Below are 8,040 nucleotides of genomic sequence, written 5' to 3'. Positions count from 1 at the left end.
GAACATTTGAAAATCATAAATCCTAAAAGTAGTTAATATCCAAAATATGTAAGGAACTCATACAACTCAATAGCAAAAAAAGCCACAAATAATCTTATTAAGAAATTGCCACTGGATCTGAATTGACATTTTTCCAAAAAAGACATACAGGTGGCCAAGAAGTTCATAAAAAGGTCCTCAACAGTACCAGTCATCAGGAAAATGCAAATAAAAACCCAATGAGATATCACCTGGCACCTGTTAGAATGGTTATCATCAAAAAGACAAGAAATGACAAGTGTTGGTAAAGATTTGGAAAAAAAAGAGAACCACTGTGCGCTCTTGGAAAAAGAAACAAAGTTTCCCTTTATCTCTATCGATCCCCCAAGTGTTTAATATTGTCACATATCTGTGATTTATTTCTCTTGTTAGATTATGGGTTGGAAATAAGGATGTGACTGATACTGTTAGAGATCCAGAGAGTATCATGCTCAGCCATGTAAAAATTCAAGATATCAGGAAATTCTGACATAGACTAAGAGAATTTTCTAAATTGTTTTTCATAGAGAAAGAATATAAAATTCAGGGAAAATAATTTTGTGTTATGTAATAAAGCTTGATTTGTTTCCCCAAAAAAGTATGTTGAAGTCTTGTCCTTGAAATGTGTGAATGTGACCTTATTTGCAAGTTGAGTCTTTGCCGATGTATTCAAGTTAAGATGGGGTCAGTAGGAAGTGTTCTGATCCAATATGACTGGTATCCTTATAAAAAGAGGGAAATTTGGACACACAGACACAGGGAGAATAGCATGTGAAGACAGAGACAGAGATTGGAATAATGCATCTACAAGCCAAGGAATGTCAAGGATTGCTGGCCATCACCAGCAGTGAAGAGAAAAGCATGGAACAGATTCTTCCTCAGGGCACTCAGAAGGAAACAACTTTGTTGACAGTTTGATTTCAGATTTCTAGTTTAGAGAACTGAGACAATAAATTTTGGCTGTTTAAAGCCATCCTGGTTGCGACACTTTGTTATGACAGCCTTGGAAATCTAATATGCCACGTAATCTCTGAAAGATGTTTTCTTTGACCCCTACTAACTGTATTTAAATGTTACAATATATTCAGAAAGCAGTAATGCTTGGAATATTTTATTTTGAGGGCTGAATGAATCTGATAGATAATGCTATAAACCCATGAAGAATTCTTTCCACTCCTAAAAGGAAAGATTATAATTATTTTTTCCTTCTCAGAATAAAAGATGTTGAGGAAAAATGGAAATATATGTGTTACTGAGCATATTTTCATTCTATATAAATGCTGAATTAGTCTGGAAATCAAAATTATAATTAAGTTTTTATTCAATATATTGAATGTTATATCATTTTAAGAAAACAATTGCACTAAATTTCTTTAAACTTACTTTGAAAAGCTTTAAATCATTATTAGATGTAGGGCTTTAATTTCTTTCTTTTAAATAGTATTTACTCATTCGGGTCAAAATTGGACTAAGGAAAAGCCAAAATTGGAGAGTAATGTTGAGGTTCTGTCGCTGGCAATGACACTTTAATTTTGCTAGCCTCTCATGAGGAGTCTGCATAGTGTTTCCCAAAATGGGTGCCATGAGAGTCAGGAAGATGCAGATTTTATACAGTCTCCACTACCATTAGGTAGAACTTACCCAAGGGCAAGAACTTGTACATACATCAGGTGGACATCTCGACTTGAGAAAGCTTCTGAATGAAACTGAAAGATCATGTTGCAGATTTGATGTGAATTACCTTTAATGTAAGCTGAGTCTCAGCTTGCACAGAACTTACAAATGTGTCTGTTGCTCAAATCAGAGGTAGTCTGAGACAATGTGACATGGGAAACCAGAGGTGTCTGGTACAATCATGAATGAATATTTGAGTGCATATGCTCTGCCCTACTGGTGCTTGTAGTCCATTAAAGTGAGAGAAATAAAAATATTAAGCATTTAAAGTATTATCTAATTACCACAGTACTCTAGGCTAAGAAGAAAAAGAGTCAGTTTCTCTGAGGGAAAATAAAGGGTCGACATGAAAAGTAATTTATGGAATTTCAAAGATACATTTTCTGAGGAAATAACTTCAAGTCCTTATAGATTTTAAGGGGTTATTTTTCTAAATCACGTTCTGGTAAATATTTCACTGATTACTCTGAGGTTCACTGGTAATAGTAAATAAGCCAATAGGCTGGTTTAGCTTAGAGAAATTATTTAACTCAATTTAAAGTGGAAGAAATGGATTGACAGTAGGGTCTTCCTAGACTCAGATTAATAGAATCCATAATTGATTGAGATCTGCTCAGATAAGGAGGCCCAACATCTTGGATATATGACACAGTTGTCTACCTCTCAGAGGACAGTACTATACAGTTATGGCCCATTCACCTACCTTCCTCCTGCTAAAGACCTGAACAAACCACAGTTTGGAAAACTAGAAGTCTGTAAATAAGATATATACAGTAGGCTGCATAAACCCCAGAATCTGACCAAAGCAACTTAACCAGCCTCACCCAAAAAAGGAAGAAGAAATTATTCCTTCTGGTTGCAGCAATATAGGTTATTGTATTTAACTCTATAGTGCTCTCGCTCTTTTCTCAATTTTATTGAACTATATTTTACAATAATAAATTCACTTAATGTCTACATAGTAATGAATTTTCTCATGCCTGCATTGGTGAATTTATTTTCTGCCCTGGGTATGGGGAATCATGGTTGTCTAGACTGGGTGGTTTAGGTTCAGCATATCACTCTAATACCAGATTTGCTATGTTTACCCATCAGACATGAAATACACATTATTTTTTAACCCCCTGATGAAGTATACTTGAAAATCAAAAAAAGATAAGACTTGCTTCGTGGATCTTGGTTGTTGACAGAATTTAATGACTTAAGAAATCAGACATTCACAAATTATAACAACTGTGCTAGAGTTTGACAAAGAAGGATCTCAGGACTAATGCTTTTAAATTCTTGTCTAGAAATAAGTCAGGATGTCACTAATTATCTTGTAGATCTTTGAAGAACTCTCCAATACAAACTCAATTGATTTGAACAACAATAAAAAGCAGATTTAGCTAATTGATTTATAGGTGAAAATAGTATGAGATACATATAGTTTTCCTAAAACTATTTTACAAGAAATAATTAACAGGAAAATTATCAAGGACTTTCTAATTGGCAGGAACTGTACTACATCCTGGAGATGTAACAGTGAAATATATGCATGAGGGGTACCTGCATGGAGATTACAGTCCAGTGCAAATCTGGACAATAAGCAGGCAAGTACAAACTAGAGCAATAAACAACAAAGCAGGGAGTCTATTGGATTGAGCACTATCATAGCAAATGGATGAGTCCCTAACTCAGATGTTAAGTTCTGATTAGAATTCTGAAGTAAGGGATAGAAGAAATAAGCCACGTAGATGAGGTACAAGGGGAGGCAGGACAGGAAAGAGTGCATCAGGCTAGAGATATGCAAAAAACTGAAGATTATAGCCATTGTATTGCTATGATTTATGTTTTTTCTTAACTGGATGGAAGAAAGGAGGTAGGTAATCACTGGTGAAGATGGTATTTTCATTATGGTTGAGGATTGTGTTTTTATTAATTGTACGGAAGAAAAGGGGAGGAAGTGATGGTGATGGCATTACTGGGTCTACGTATCCAGATCATTCTTATTATTTCTTCTAATTTGGTTCTTAACAATATATATGAGAGAAAACTCCAGAGAGAAATAGCATCAGACAGACCATGGATATAAGAAATAACGTCGAGTCCCACCAAATGAGGAAAAATGTTGACAGATAGACTAAAATGAAACATATCAATTAATACAATGTAATAGCCAATGGTTCAGATCTAATAAATCATCCTTATTTATTTCAATTCACAAGAATATTCTTTTCTCTAGCATTTTCTTCAGGGCAATATTGACATCCTTATTCCTCAGGCTGTAGATCAAGGGGTTCAGCATGGGTACAACAATAGTATAAAACACAGAGGACACTTTTCCTTCGTTCATGAAGGTGACTGATGATGGCTGCAAGTACGTGAATGCTAAAGAACCAAAAAAGACCACAACAGCCAACATGTGGGAGCTGCAAGTGCTGAAAGCTTTGGACCTGCCCTCAGTGGAGCGAATGCGGAGGATGCTGGCAATGATGAAGATGTAGGAGCTAAGAATGGTCAAGCTGGGGACAAAGATATTAATTACAGTAAAGATTAGAATCAGCAGTTCGTTGACATGTGTACTCGAGCAGGAAAGCTTTAGGAGGGGAAGGATATCACAGAAATAATGGTTGATCAAGTCAAATTTGCAGAAAGGAATCCTAAACATGCAGCCTGTATGAGCAAATGCACAAATCAGGCCTATAATATACACTCCTAAAATTAGAGAGAAACAGGCCTGATGGGACATGATGACATTATAAAGCAAGGGGCTACAGATGGCAACATAACGATCATATGCCATTGCAGCTAACATGTAACACTCTGAGATAGCAAACACAAGGAAGAAATAGAGCTGAGTCATGCATTCAGGGTAGGAGATGATGTTCTTCTCTGTCACAAAGTTCACCAGCATTTTGGGGGTAATGACCGTGGACTGGCAGAGATCAATGAAGGACAAGCTGCTGAGGAAATAGTACATGGGGGTGTGCAGGGGAGAACTGAGCCCAATCAGTGTGATCATGCCCAGGTTCCCCGCCACTGTGACCACATAGATTCCCAGAAGAGGAGGAAGAGGGGCAGCTGGAGTTCTGGCTGTTCTGTTAGCCCAGCGAGGATGAACTCGGTCACTGTGGAATGATTTCCTGCTGCCATTTTCCTCTGGGGAGTTTCTGAAGGGGAGAGAAAAAGGCACATATTTTGGAGACATTTCCTTTTTATTTTCCATTTCATAAGTGGTACCTCATATAGAAAATTAATTGTTTAGGTGTTCTATTGGTTTCTATATAATAATATTAACTCTGGATAAAGTTACCTAACTAATATTTATCTTAATTAAATATTTCTATACCTTATTATCAAATGTAATAAATTATGTCATATAAAATTACCTCAGCTATAATGATGATCATTTCACGTTTTTTCAGGGGCAACTCCCTATTTTGAACACTTCAATTATTTTTAAGCCAATTTTATGTAAACTGAGGTTCACAGACTTAAAAATTTAGAGGAACCATTGCAAATGAGAGAAGCTGGCTGAGCAACACCATGGAGAGAGCAAATTCTGTTTATGTGCAGTATCCTTTATTACTCAGAAAGTAATTTCTGCCAGGGGTGAGAGGAGACACATTATTGCTAGGCCTTTGGAATGTTTTTAATGAAAATCAGAAAATTTGGGTTTCTATGTAAAATCTTCAGATTTTTAATATTATTTATGAATATTTTTGAAATTTTTGAGTATTTTAATGTTATTATTGAAATAAAACACTACAAACTACATTCACTGTGCAGATTTGCCAGCTGAAGCGACCCATCCTTAGCCAGTTTGTGAACCCTGGAACAAATATTCTGCCTTTGCTTGAGGGAAGACTATGAGAAGTGGCTGAGTAGGCCTTCAAGTCCAAGCGCCTGTGTTCATACACTGACCCATCATTTACTAGTTAATAACCTTGGACAAGTAAAATAACCCCATTATCAATTAGCAGAAGTTAGCACTCTGAAAATGATAGTAATGATTGCTGCTGTTTTTGTTACTTACAACATGCTACCAATTGGAAAATAAGGGATAATTACACACTTCAAAATACAACAGCAATTATAATGTTTAAATCTTTCCCTTGGTCTCTTTTATCTTTCATTAACTAAAAGGGTATGAAAAACAGTCATAAAATTCAGGGATACAGAATGATATATGTGGTCCTATATTCTCTTAATCATATGCAGATTTTTTTATCATTACATGCATCAAAGTAAAATTACAAATGAATTCCACATGAATTAAAATAAAAAAGAAGATAAAGAAAATCTAAAATGTTCTACTTCACAACTAAACAAAAATGAACTTGAATCTTAAATCTAAGTATAAAGGCTAAACTATTAAACTTCTGGAGAAAACACTAAAGAAAATCTTCAGAACCTTGGAGCAGTCTAAAATTTCTTAGGACACACACACTAACTATACAATAGTGATAAATGCAATTTTATCCAAATTAAAAACTGTTTTTCAAAAGGCACCGTTAGAAAATTAAAAGTAAGCCACAGACAATACATAAATCCAACTATGGATTTTTATCCAAAATTATAAATAATATCAACAAGACAATAATATGAAGACAATCAAGCAAATTAAAAAATAAGAAAACTAATGAACAGATATATCACAGAAGAAGATAAAGGAATAGTTAATAAGGATTGTTATTTAATGGGAAATGATAACTACAAAACTACAATGACAAACCACTACACACCTATATTTAAATGACAAAAAAAAGAAAAAAGAAAGGAACAAACAAAAACTTACAATACCAATGTTTTGAGAGTTCATGGAGCAACTGAAGCCTTCTTACGTGACTGGTGAGAAACAGAATAAAATTTTCCAACCATTTTGGAAAACTGGCAATTTCTTAGAAAGTCAATCATACACTTAAATGTAACCTAACAGTTTTATTCCTCAGTACTTACCCAAGAGAAATTAAGACGTATGTCTACACAATGACATGTACAGAAATGTGCATGGAAGCTTTGTTACAAACAACCAAAAACTGTAAATAACCCAAATATTCAACCAGTTAATAGATAAATTAATTCTGTCACATACAAAGAGTGGAATACTACTCATCAATAAAAAGTAATAAATCACAAATACATCAACAACACGGAATAATCTTGAAAACTCATGCTGAGTAAAAGGAGCCAGACATTAAAGAGTACACATTGTACAATTCCATTTATATGAAGTTATAGAAAAGAAGAATTAATGTATGGTGATGGAAATGTGGTCAGTGGCTGACTGCAGTGGGACATGGGAGAATGACTGGGAATGGAGATAGAGAAACGTTTAGGATGATAAAAGCATGTCATAGCATTATTGAGATGTTGGTTTCACCAGTTCACAGTGGATGCATTTATCAAGACTCATTTAATTGAACTTTATTCTCAGAATGAATGCATTCCTTCTTGATGCAATCTTGATAAAATTTTATCTTGGTATAATTGATAAAATATTAATATAACAAAATATATAATAAAATAAATTAATAATATTAATTTTGAAACAGAAAATCTAATAACAGAATCAGCAAGGATAAAGAAGATCTGAATAAGATTCATAATCTCATGGCATGCAGCAACTAAATAACACATATTCTTCTTAAGGGCACATAGAACCTTTACAGAATTATTTATTTGCTGGTTCATAACACAAGCTATAATACCTTTCCAGATGTTTTCACTGGTCTTCACATTTAAGAAAGTAATAACATCAATGTTACAGGTTTTCTCCTAAAATACAGAAAAAGAAGCAACATCCAATAGTAAAATAAAATAAAATAACCTCTTAGGAAACTCAGAATAGATAGTAAGTTCTTAAAGCTGTTTGAAAAGCACACATAGTATACAACAAACTTAGTAGTGAAACATGGGAAACTTTGCTCTGGTCACAGGAAGGAGACAAAGATGTTTGCTTGCTATCTTCATTCCTATTCATCATTACACTAAAGATGCTAGCAAATTCACTAAGCCAAGAAAAGTAAATACATTTAATAAGGATCTGAAAGGAAGAAATAAAACTCTTATTATAGATACGTACTCAATTATCAATACATAATTGAATAGGTAAAAAAAATCAAAGAAATATAGATAAAAATCTTAGAAATTAATGAGTATATTAAAGAAAAATTCTAGATGTAAAGTTAAATATTTGAAAATAATTTACAAGATCCTATTTGATTTTAGAATGTGAAAATATGTTGCGTAAATCCAAAATAAACTTTTTTTCTCATTTTGTATATGGTTTCTGTGTTTGTGTTTGTTTGCATATGTTTGTATGTGACTAGATTTAAATTGCTAATATTTTTTCCTTAATTATAA

General features: G+C 33.8%; 1 pseudogene; it reads right to left on the bottom strand.

Annotated features, from left to right (window-relative positions):
- Positions 1 to 3,892: 3,892 nt before the first annotated feature.
- LOC101396876 (olfactory receptor 8G1-like) lies at positions 3,893 to 4,857 on the bottom strand (annotated as a pseudogene).
- Positions 4,858 to 8,040: the final 3,183 nt, after the last annotated feature.

Source organism: Ceratotherium simum, chromosome 7 (assembly GCF_057802395.1).
Source record: "Ceratotherium simum simum isolate JZ-2026a chromosome 7, ASM5780239v1, whole genome shotgun sequence".
Classification (NCBI taxonomy): Eukaryota; Metazoa; Chordata; class Mammalia; order Perissodactyla; family Rhinocerotidae; genus Ceratotherium; species Ceratotherium simum.
This window is presented reverse-complemented; position numbering and strand designations above follow the sequence as displayed.